The 13,004-nt window shown below is 45.7% G+C and overlaps 1 protein-coding gene across 21 annotated transcripts in view; it reads right to left on the minus strand.

Moving 5' to 3' along the window:
* Nucleotides 1–13,004, minus strand: part of cadm2b (cell adhesion molecule 2b) — a 1,102,220-nt gene that overhangs the window by 257,652 nt on the left and 831,564 nt on the right. The window contains exon 1 of one of the 21 annotated variants that reach the window (XM_069889158.1): nt 6,277–6,292. The exons of the other annotated variants lie outside the window; for them this stretch is intronic. The gene's annotated coding sequence lies outside the window, so the exon portion shown is untranslated. Of the gene's footprint in view, nt 1–6,276; nt 6,293–13,004 lie in introns of those variants that run through there. 21 annotated transcript variants of the gene reach the window in all.

A 13,004-nucleotide genomic window follows, 5' to 3' on the forward strand; every position in this document is an offset into this window, starting at 1 on the left:
CGGCCAGTACTTCCCCAAGTTCCCCAGTCCCCATGGCTTTCTCTACAGAGAACAGAGAGAAGTACTGTTCATCTCCTGTGGCTCCTAAGGGGTCCCATCTTTTTTAATCTGGTTTTTCTTTCCTTCATATAAAATATTTTGGGATTAACCTTAATGTTATCTGACAGAGCTATCTCCTGCATCCTTTTAGCCTCTTGATTTCCTATTTTATTTTTCTCCCCAGTTCCCGAAACTCCTCCAGGTATACACTTAATCCCAGAAAACACATAATAGGGCAGAATCAACATGGTTTTACAAAAGAAAATGTTTTTGGGATTTTGCTGGCAAACTCAGAATGTAACAAAAAGGTGGATTAAGGATGTCTGGAGGATGTAACGTACCTGGATTTTCAGAAGACACTCAATGATTATTGATCAGATGTTTACTAATGTTTACAGATGTCACACGACCAGGTGGAGTGGTAGATAGTCATGGCAGAGTGGAGAATGGCCTACTCCTGTTCTTTTATCTTATGGATACAGACCAGTTGGAAATATGGCCAAAGAAGTAGCAGTGGAGTTTAATATATAGTAGTGTGAGGTGTTGCACTTTGGGAAGTCAAATGTAAGTGGAATCTATGCAGATGTATTGATGTACAGAAGGATGTTGGGGGCATTCACAGCTCGCTGAAAGTAGCCACAGAGTAGATAGAGTGGTGAAGGTGTATGCTGAGAGGGGAAATCTAAAGGAGATGCATGGACAACCTTTTCAGACAGAAAGTGATGGGTGCTTGGGAAGATGAGTAGGGGGATTAGCCTCCTCTCACTCCCATTCCTGATGGTGTTCCAGATCTCTAGAGCTTGCTGCACACATGCACCAGAACTGCGCTGGAGCCCTGATTCTCTGCCTGCAGTCACCCAGCAGCGGCATCTCTTTCATCCAGGAACTTTCCAGGGAGAGACAGCTACCTCCTTATGGAATCACATAAACCCTTGGCATTTCAACATTTCTGTAGATGTTAAGGCACGGGATAGTTGCTCCATGTCCAGGTGCTCTGGTGAGTTTGAGGATGATATAATGCCAGCCGGGTCACAATTGTGGGTTGATTATCCAGTTCCTTGGCAAAGAGAAGTTCCGAGAGGGACCTTGGCTGCAGTCAGCACTGTGATGAGTGGAGAGACAAGGCAACCCTTCGTACACTCATTCACTGACCTCAGCACCCAGGGGTAATTGGATCAACTTTAATCCATTTGTTTTCCTGCAACAATCAGCACGAATGGGAAATGTTTCAACATTGCCCAAGGCTGCTACTGACAAATGTGATTGTGGGCACGTTTAGTTCACAGTCAGCCTGCAGCTCTTGGGGTGCTAAGTATTGCCTGCAGTCGTGTCACAGCCCGAATATAACTTCATTAAGCATGCTAAAGGAGCTGCTTCCCTGCTGCTAGTGTTGTCACCACACTGCCAAGTCAGCTGCAGAACTGTGAGGAGGTTGACTTCAACTGAGGCAGGGAGGGGCGGGGGGGGGGGGGGGGTGGAGGGAGAGAGCTAGAGAGGAAGGGGAGAGAGAGAAAAAGGATAGAGAAGCCAAGAGGAGCAATAGAGAGGGAAGAGAGAAATGGGAGAGATAGAATGTGAGAATGGAGAGAGGCAGGGTGGGATAGAGGATGAGAGAATAGAGAGAAAGAGTGAGAGGGGAGCGGAGAGAGGGAGAGAAAGAGAGGCAAGGCCAATAAGGCAGAAGGTCTCCTTGGCCTCAAAGTCGTATACATCAGATATCCACAGCTATTGCATTGTGACTCTGACTGCGCGGGGTACAGACTATAAAGACTTCAAACTCCTAATGACTTTGCAGCGATGCGCTGCCATGCTACTGGGATTGGACTTTCAACGTCGCCTTAATAGCATGACTATGGAATATGACGGGCCCCATCCTCTCCCCCACTGTCTGGAACCAGCAGTTTTTAAACTGCCCTCTACTGCCAACTACCCTTCAGTTGTCTACCCCCCCCCCACTGACCCCTGCCAACAACTTAATTGATCAGCACACATGACACATGGACCCTCCACCCTCAAAATCAACCCTCCACCATTGTTTGCCAATCTAAACCCATCGCCACCAAAAGTAGTCGGTACAGTACCGAGGACGTGGCCTTTATTAGGGCAGAGGAGCAGCAGCTACTCAACAAAGGGAATCATTGAACTCAGCACCAGCCCTTGGAGAGCACAAGTGGTGAGGAACAGGGAGAAAAGCAGAATGGTTATCAACTACAGTCAAACTATTAATAGGTACACAGAGCTGGATGTGTACCCCTCTGCCGTATATTCGACATGATGAACCAAATTGTGCAATATTGGGTATTCTCCAACATTGACCTAAAGTTAGCATATCACCAACTCCCCATCCACCTGGAAGTCCACCAATATACTGGTTTTTAGGCGGATGGCCACCTCTATCATTTCCTAAGTGTCCTCTTCTGTGTCACCAATGGGGTCTTGGTCTTTCAGCAGGAGATGGACCGCATGGCCACATTCCTGTATCTAGACAACGTCACCATCTGTGGCCAAGATCTGTAGGACCAGTACGCCAACCCCAAAAATTCCAACGGACTGCCAGACTCCTCAACCTCATGTACAATACAGATAAGTGTGTATTTTGCACTGCCTGCCTTGCCATCCTTGGTTGAGTCATTGAGAATGGAGTCATTGGCCCCGACCCTAACCATATACACCTATTTTTGGAACTTCCTCCTCCCTCACAGCCTTAAAGCCCTGAAAAGGTGCCTGGGTTTTTTCTCTTACAAGGTGGACACGGCCCACCCTCTTGTTAAATCCACCACTTTTCCCCTAACACCAGAGGATGTGCAGACTTCATGAATCCACCCCGTTCAAGGTGGAGAGCGATGCATCCGACTTCACCCTGGCTCCCACACTTAACCAGACAGACAGACCCATCATTTTCTTTTCCCACACTCTCCAGGGCCCCAAAATTCGGCACTCTTCTGTCAAAAAAGGGGCCCAAGCCATTGTCATGGTGGTACTGTACTACTTGGCTGGCAAATGATTTACCTTGCTGACTGACTACCGTGCAGCCCTGTTCAATAACCAGCAGTGAGGTAAAATCAAAAACAACAAGATATTGAGGTGGAGTGTTGTACTTTCCACCTACAATTATGATATCTTGCACAGGCCCGGGAAACTCAATGAGCCCCCAAATGCTCTATCCTGTGAAACCTGTGCCATTGCACAAATTGACCTCTTACAAGCCCTCCACAATGATCTCTGACTCCCTGAAGTCACCAGGTTCTTTGACTTTGTCAAGGCTCACAATCTGCTTTACTCCATTGAGATTAGTTCGATGACCAAAAACTGCCAAGACAGTGCTGTGTGGAAACTGCACTTCTACCGGCTAGACAAAGCATAGCTGATAAAGGCCACCTGCCCCTTTGAATGACTGAGTATCAATTTCAAAGGACCCCTCCCCTCCTCGGTCTGCAGTGAGTACTTCCTCATCGTCAATGATGAGTACTTGTGTTTTCTGATTGCCATCCTCTGCCCAGACATGACAGTTGCCACAGTCTCTTCACACTGTTTGGCTTCCCCTGCTATATTCATAGAGGCTGGGGCCCTCCTTTATTAGTGATGAGCTGCGCCAGTACCTGCTGGCCAGAGGCATCGCCATGAGCAGGACCACCAGCTACAACCCCTAAAGGAACAGGCAGATGGAATGGGAGAACACTACAGTCTGGAAGGCAGTCCTCCTAGCCCTGCGATCTGGAAGCCTTCCTGTCTCCTGCTGGCAAGAGGTCCTCCTTGAGGTGTTCCACTTGAGAAGGTCACTCCTATGTACTGCTACCAATGCCACACCACATGAACAAATGTTTTCATTTTCAAGTCCACTACAGGGACCTGCTGCCGGCATGGCTGGCATCCCCAGGGCCAGACCTATTCCGGAAATATGAAGAGTCAGAAGTCCAACCCCACTGGTCAAAAAGGTCCATCTCTTTCAAGCTAACCCCTATGTGGCATACCCTGATGGGCATGAAGACACAGCCTCTATTAGGAATCTGGAGTCCTCAGGAGCTCCGGAAATCATCACTGATCACCCTGCACCCATTTCACCTCTCACCATCCATGATGTGCCAGGGCCACGACAGGTTACCCCAGCCCCAATGGATGGCATGCCAGACTCATTGCCACACACCCACCAAGCCAAAGCCAATGATTGCATACAGGTACCCCAGACTGTCCAGACTCCATCACTGCACCGCAGTCACAGCCAGTACTATGACAGTCGCAGCGGAAAATCAGACCGCCCAAGAGACTTAACTTGTGATTGTATCTAATGCACTTCACCTCGCCAGACTAAAAACAAGGGGTTAATGTGGAATCCATTGGTTGGCTGTACCTGTGGCTCCTGAACAAAGGTGACTGTTCCACAGCCCCCTCCCTAGTTTAGGACAGTCAACCAGCATGGATGTGCCTCCATTCTATTGTGAATAAAAGCCTGTCAGTTTTGCATAATTTCCAGTCTTTTGGAGTTATTGATGGTGCATCAAAGAGAGAGAGGAAAAGAGAGTGACAAGGGAGAAGGAGAGAGAGAGTGAGATAGACAGACAAGTACACTGCCCCATTAAACAATCCAAAGGCAGGAACAACATATGACTCAGCATGGAGAAGTCTATCCCATGTTAATATGGAGTGAGGGAGGTTGCAGTCTCTCTTTGATTACTCGAAGGGTCTGCTTCCAGTGGTATTTCACACTCCTGACCTCTGGACACCTACCCAATGCAGAAAGTGAGAGGTGGTCAGTCAGAGGTCCAGGCAGCTGAGGGGATCTGCAGTGGAGATTCCCCATCCTCACTTCTGGGGGGTACAAATGCAATCTCAGCTGGGTCAAAGTGGAGAGGGAGCACACTTGATGGTATAATATATTTGAATTTCAATGTTTGTTCTAAATCAATTTAAAATTAAAAAGGCAAATAACAAACAAAATGGATGTCTTGGGATAATGGAAAAACAAAATGGGTTGGACAGAGTAGTGTGTAGATAATAGGATGGGCAAAATTGTGGGAGAATGAACAGGAGAGATCAGGCTACCAGGGATAGGACTGTGGCAACATGGGTCTGGAGGAAGGCAAAGCTCTCCAGTATTCCTGTTAGTCAGTGTTCTGCTGAGGTCCCTGTGGCCAGGGAATGGAGGCATAGTGCTTTGAGCAATGATGTCGACAGGCATGGTTTGCCATTGGAGTTCCCTGATTATGGCCTGTAGCTGCAGTCGCCTCACATACACAGAAATGCTGCCAACTCTTTCAGCCTAGAGGGCCTGTTGATGATCACCCTCAAGCCCAAAGGTTTGGAAGCACCTGATCTAAACATCAGCAGGGAACCCCCAAGGCCCTTGTCTGATGATTGAACTGAAAGCCTTTCCCACTGCAGATTCTCAGTGACAATCAAATCCCTGAGGACTGGCATTTACATTATCATTCAATATAAAGTCAGCTCCCATATTCCGAGGGAAAAGAGAGAGCTCCTTGGAGATGTACGCCATGGGCTCTTGGGAGAGCAGCTGCTGGTTGTTGGGGAATCGATGTGATGGGCATTCCCAGTCACTGGGTCTGCAGAGGGCAGAGAGAGGGAGAGCAGAGAGTTGGAATGGGCCGCAATAACAAGATTCGGCTTCAAGTTGGCAGTGCTAGGCTGTGATGGGGAACCCTACCATGACCAGGGGTTCCCTTTCCCTTCATCCTCACAACCACCTGCCTGGGAAACAAAGTCTCTGCATTGGGAACCTGAAATGACCTGTAACCGTCTAATACAAATAAATTAATTCTGAAGACTGGATAATGATTTTGGTGAACAGCAACTAACATTGTTCTCCAAATGTACTGCATTTCTGCCAACTAAATAACAGCAGTATTACCTTGTTGCTGTGTCTGAGGGAACCCCTGAGGATGTACAATCAAAAAAATCTGACAATGTGATTTAAGTGCCTGCAGTCTCCTGTTGAATATTAATAATGATTTTTGAGGCGCAGAGCACCAACTATCCTGCTAAGGGCAGTGTGGAGCTGAGTTGTACATCTCCAGGCAGGTCAGGCAGGATCAGTCCCAGTCTGTGACCACTCTACTCATTATATCCCAGGTGGGAGCAGACTTTCCAACCATTCATCCTGTCCTGGAGGTGGAGGGAAGTGCCCCCCCTTGCTTGCCCTGTTGAATAATTAGGTCAGAGATAATCCACCTCTTACCTCCATTGACCAACCTTGTTTCCATAATCACTAGTAACTTGCCTTACCAAAAATATCTATCCATTTGCTTCAAAGTTTGCAGCACCTCTTAACCTTGACTGTCAGTTGCCATGGTGACATAGTGCTGGAGCGTCATAGAGCCACACAGTGTGGAAACAGGTTCTTCAGCCCAACTTGTCTGTGCTGACCTAGTTGCCTACCTGAGCCAGTCTCACCTGCCTGTGTTTGGGCCATATCCCTCAAAAACTTTCCTATCCATTCATCTGTCCAAATATCTTTTAAATCGCCCCCAGTTTTACCACTTCCTCTGGCAACTTGTTCCTTGTTCACACCACCCATTGTGTGGAAAACTTGCTGCTCAGATACCCTCTAAATCTTTCCTCTTTTACCTTTGACATGTCCTCTAATTTTAGATTCTGTGATGGTGGCTGAAACCATTCACCTTATCCATTCCCCTTATGATTTTATAAACTCTATAAGTTGTCCCACACAGCCTCTGAGACTCCAGGGAGAAATGTTGCAGCTTCTCCTTACAACTCATGCCCTCTAGTCCTGATAACATTCGTTTTTACCCTATTTCCAGTTTAATAACACTGTTCCTATAGCTGGGTGACCAGAACTGCACATAATATTCCAAGCGCAGTCTCACCAGCGTTCTGTACAGTGTAACATGACATCCTTGCTCCTGTTCTCAGTACCATGACTAATGAAAGTAAGTGAGTGAAACTCCTTCTTCATTGCCTTATCTACCTGTGTCACCACTTTGATTGAACCTGTGTTGTGTTTGTACCCAGGACCATCTATTCTCCCATACTCCACAGGATTCCATCATTCACTGCCTAGTTTAACTTACCAAAGGGCCGCACCTCACACTTCTCCAAGTGAAACTCGGCGAAATAAGACCAGAAGATCACAAGATCATAAGATACTGGAGCAGAAGTAGGCCATTCAGCCCATCGGTATCATTCTGACATTCCATCATGAGCTGATCCATTCTCCCACTTAGCCTAACTCCCTTGCTTCTCCTCATAACCATTGATACCCCGATGATTCAGATACCTATCAATCTCTGCCTTAAATACACCCAATGACCTGCCTCCACAGCTGCAGGTGGAACCTAATTACAAAGATTTACCACCCTCTGGCTCAAGAAATTCCTCCCTATCTCTGTTTTTAATGGATGCTCGTCAATCCTGAAGTTGTGACCTGTTATCCTAGATTTCCCCACCATGGGAAACATCTTTGCCTCATCTACTCTAGTCAGGCCTTTCAACATTCAAAATGCCCCTCATTCTTCTGAACTCCAAGGAGTATAGTCCATGAACCATCAGAAGTTCCTTTTATGCTAACCCATTCATTCCAGGAATCATTCTTGTAAATTTTTTCTGAACCCTTTCAAATGCCAGTGCATTCTTTCTTAAAGAAGACCAAAACTGTACCTCATACTCCAAGGGAAGCCTCACCACAGAACATAGAACATTAAAGCACAGTACAGGCCCTTCAGCCTGTGATGTTGTGCCAACCTATATATTCCTCCCCCCAAAAAACTAAACTCTTCCAACCTTGTAACCCTCTATTTCTCTTCAATCCACATGCCTAAGAGTCTCTTAAATGCCCCTAATGTTTCAGCCTTCACCACCACCCGGCAAGGCATTCCTAGCTCCCATAACTCTGTAAAAACTTATCCCAAAACTTCCTTCCCTTCACTTTTTACAGATGTTCTCTGGTGTTTGCTATTCCTACCCTGAGAAACACTTGCTGGCTGTTCATCTTATCTGGTAGACCTCTATTAAGTCACCTCTCATTCTTCTTTGCTCCAAATAGAAAAGTCCCAGCTCTTCTAATCTTGCATCATAAAACTTATTTTCCAATCCAGGCAACATCCTGGTAAATCTCTGCACCCTCTCCATAGCTTCCACATCCTTCCCACATAATACTCTTAAGTGCAGTCTCACCAGAAATTTGTAGAGTTGCAACATGACCTCTCGACTCAAACTCAATCCCCCAACTAATGAAGCCCAGCATCCCATGGGCTTTCTTAATTATCCTATAAGTGCCCTATAAACTTTCAACATCAGAGTTGAGAGTTGCACATCACTTAGGCCACCTGCTGTGGGCAAGTTACCCGTAACTTGATACTGCCCACTCTACCTGTCAGTACGGCGTGCATTCAATTGTCTGCTCTTTAGATGGTCTGGTACTGGAGTCACAAACAGATGAGTCAAGCAAGATTCAGAGTGTACAAGGAGGAATCAGGCCCTTTGGCCCAAATAGTCTGCACCAACCATGTATGACAGTCTGACACTAATCCCATTTTATTCTCCTCTTGTTGCCATCAACTCTCCCAGACTCTTGTCACAGAATGACACACCAATGGCGTATTAACTGAGTCAGCCCATGCCTTTGGAATGTGTAAAGATTGTGGAGTACCAAGGGAGGGTGGGGGGAATTTATTCCATTCAGACAGCAGCCAAACTCAGGGTGGAACCTGGGTTCCCAGGGCTTGCTATTGACAAAGACCAGCAAGACTCCATGCCTGGGGGAAATCACTGTGTTCATGCAGGGATCTGACAGCATTCCCAATACTTGCTCTTTGCTCCACATCATCACCTTCACCTGCAGTGGGATTTTCACTCACATTCTCGGCTTGTAATCACTAATGTCACTGCTGAGCCATTGTACCCAATGCTAACTTTGAAGGGTTAAAAGGTGGAGAAAATACTGGAAAAATCCATCTTGGGGGAACAGTCAGAAGGGTTTCCACCAATGGCCCCATGGTCAGAACATTGGTGAACAGCCTCACTCTGAGTGCCCCTATGCTAAACACATCCTCAGTATTTTGAGCATGTGTAAAATTAGCATATTTGTGGTTCCACTGTGCTGGAGATGAGGGAGTGGGGGAGAATAGTGGACCTTGTTGCAGTTTTAATTCAACTGAGCGATGCCCATTGGAAGGTCAATAGTCCAATGGCTTATGAAGATCAAGCAAATTGAAACACTCAGTGGAACTGAACTGCTGGAAATGAAAGCCCAATATTATCTTCCCAATCCTGAGGGAGCCTTTCATACATTGTGTGTTTCAAAAGAAAAATAACAATTTTTTGCATTTTATACCCTTCATTTCATCGTCTGAAGAGGGTGTGCAAAATTATTGAGGACCCCTTCCACCTTGAACACACAGCATCTTTCAGCTGCTCCTGTCAGGAAAGAGATACAGGAGTATCTGAACCAGCACCACCAGGCTGAGGAACAGCTTCTTCCAGTGGGCAGTGAGAACGCTGAACGACCAAAGGAACTGCTCACACTAGCCATCAAAGACTCTCATATTTAAAAAAACTGTAGCAACCATGTCAGTGCAAAATGAAAAACAAGAAAATGAACAGACATAGTAGAGTCAAAATTCAATAAAACAGTCACATGTAGCTTTTAAAAACCCTGTGCGTTCCAAATGACATCATCACATTGTGACATCATGACGTCACTTGGAACCTCCTGAGTCAGTTTGATTAAACCTCCAGTGAGCCGCTACAAAATAGTATTTATTTATCTATATAGATGAATTCTGCTTATGCATTTTCTGTCTGTATGTGAGTTATGTCTAGTTGCTTGCATGTTTGGCACTGAGGACCGTAGAATGCTTTTTTGTTGGGTTGTACTTGTGTAATCAGATGGCAATAAACTTGACTTGGCTTTTCAGAGCAGTCACTCTCTCCTGTTTGGACCAAGGTTGTGGTGTGATCTAGGCATAAGGTGTGCTGGTGAAACCCAATGTAGGCACTGGTGAGAAAGTCCTAATTGCTCCGTGATTGTAATCTTGATGACATGGAAGCTAAAATATGGAACATGAAGGAAGTAGATTGCACATGACATGCATCCTGTGAAAATCTTGCACCCTGCCTTGTTCGGTGTCGGAAGGAACAGTATTCGTTTGCTGATGTAAAGTGCTAATGAGAGCGTTGGTTGTTTATTATTGTACTCCAGGGAGATCTGCAGCAGGGTCACAAAGCTTTACTTGGTGCTTCCCCCAAATCTGGTTTCAATGCCATACCCTGCACCCTCAGTGTGGAGGTGACTGTGGCAGGGCTGGCAATACAGAAAAGCAGGTCAGATTCCAGGAGGTGACATTTCTGTCACCATCCTGCTGAATTCAAAGTCCTGAGCTGGGAATGTGTCTGCCTGCCAACGTGTGATGTGCAAAAGGGCAGAGAACATCAGTCCATGTCTATTACACTCTGACCCTTCAGCAACTTCTCTCTATCTGCAGAGAACACAGAGGCGAATCCTCACAAGGTTGCTTGTCTCTGAAATTATAACTGCAGAAGCCAGTAATCTGACAGCCCAAATCCCCTGGCTAATATTAGTAGTGACAGGACATCCTGACACTGCACTGGGCACCAGAAATAATGACACCTCTCAAAGCACACAGGTCCCCCTTAAACTCAAACAAGCAGTCAGCTCAGAAAATGCTCACTTCCACTGTCCTCTGCACATCTCCATGTGGAATTTACGTTCTTTATTTCATCATAAATATTAATATGACACTTGCATTTTCACCGAGAACTCATTAAACTTGCCTTAAATCACATTGGCAACCATGAGACATGGATCAGACAAGGCTGACCTCTAACCCATTTCCTGATGCCCACGGGCTCTACTTTGCACCTTCGAGCCAACAGCTCTGAAAATGCAACTTTTGTCCCTTCAGCTTTCTCTCTCATTATGTACCATGGGGTGAGACCACTTACTCTCCTCCAGTCTCTCCAACAATGGCTCAATGAGAACATCTCCACTTGAATCCTGAGACAAAAGGTGCCTTCTTCACTACAAAACTTGCCTGCGTTTAAACGCTGTGTGGTAATTTAAGAAGCAGAAAGCTAAATTTGCATTGAATTATATCTGATAAACGTAAATGACTAAACTTGCCAGGACATGGTCACTTTGCACACTTCTGTTGATTAAAGGCTCTGACAAGACCTGACAACAGGTAAAACCTGAATGATTCGTGGATGCTGGGCACAAATTGGTTGCAGGTTTTGCACATTAAAATTCAGAAAGATTCTTCTGAGTAACATCACTGGGGAGAAGCCTTTAAAATTCCAATGATATATAAAAAAGAAAACTTCAGCAGTTACTACACACAGGAATTTCAAATTTCACAGGTCTCAGAGACTGCAAGTGGGTTGAATAATAAAATGTTACATTTAGTTCACCTCAATCTGATACATTAGCTGAATGCCAAAAAGCTCTGCAAATTCACTTCAGCTAACCTCCTGAAAATGTGTTCTAACTCGTGCCTTGATCCTCTCAAACAGCTTCTCCAGTTTAACCTTTGTAGGCAACACACAACAGTACAACCACTCAAGACGTGTGGCTTCCCTCTTCATGCTCCTCCCACCTTCTCCCAACATTTATCTGATGCAGTTGGAGGCATTAGGTGACTAATAAGAGTGAAGCTGTTTAAGATTTCATGCTTTCTATGAAGCATCATGGAATGAGTAAAGGGACATGGGTCTGCGATGAGGAAGTTGAAACTCTGCAGATGGACTTGGGCACGATGGGTAAAGAAGTGGGAGGTGCAATATCAGTGGGGAAATGTATGGCCATGTACATTATAGAAGAAATAAAGACTATTTTCTAAATGGGGAGAGAATTCAGAAAGTGGAGGCCCAAAAGGACTTGGGGGCCCTAGTGTGGGATTCCCTATGGGTTAACTTGCAGGTTGAGGCAGTAGTGAGGAAGGCAAATGCAATGTCAGCATTAATTTCAAGAGGACTAGAATATAAAGGCAAAGATGTAATGCTGAGGCTTTACAAGGTGTTGGTCAAACATTTGGAGTATTATGATCAGTTTTGGCCCCCATAATCGAAGGAAGGATGTTTTGACGGTGGAGAGGGTCCAGAGGAGCTTTACAACAATGATCCTGGTGATGAGATGGTTTACATATGAGGAGCATTTGTTGGCTTTAGGCCTGGACTCGCTGGTATTGAAAGGGTGATGGAGTGACATGGAGAAGATGTTTCCGGAAGTGGGAGAGTCTGGGACCAGAGGGCACAGCCTCAGAAAAAAAAGCAATGTCCTTTTACAACATGGATGAGGAGAAATTTCTTCAGCCAGAGGTTGGTTAATCTGTGGAACTCGTTGCCACAGACAGCTGTGGAAGCCAAGTCATTGGGTAGATTTAAAGTGGAGGTTGATAGGTTCTTGTTTAGTAAGCACATCAAAAGTTATGGGGTGAAGTCAGGAGAATGGGGTTGAGAGGAAAAATACATCAGGCATGATTTGAAGGCAGAGCAGACTCAATGGGAAGAATGGCCTAATTCTGCTGCTAAGTCTTATGATGCAGATACTTTGCAATTCAAGTACGACCTGATTAAAATTGAGACTTTCCTGTTTAAACATGTGAACATATTGGTTTGGAGAGTCGAAGCTGACAGCGTGTACCCAGAGTGCATCATTCAGAGCCACAGACCAAGCCCTTGACGCTGAGTATTTCAGCCGGCAGAGATTTTTCCTCCCTGAGCTTTACCAGACTTGACCTTGTAATGTTCCTGAGGCACAGGGATTTGCTAATTTTATCACTCTCCAGAATAATTCAGCGTTTGGGTTGACTGTGGCCACAATTCAATTCCTTGGGCAGTGAGATGTACGGCTGCTCTAGGAACTAGGCAGCAGCAGTCTATAGCCCATTACACTTCCGAGATCTCCCAAAGAGGTAGCAGAGATATGGTGGACTGAATAGCCTGCTATTGTTCAGTTTCTCAATGTCTAACTCCAT

Source organism: Narcine bancroftii, chromosome 7 (assembly GCF_036971445.1).
Source record: "Narcine bancroftii isolate sNarBan1 chromosome 7, sNarBan1.hap1, whole genome shotgun sequence".
Classification (NCBI taxonomy): Eukaryota; Metazoa; Chordata; class Chondrichthyes; order Torpediniformes; family Narcinidae; genus Narcine; species Narcine bancroftii.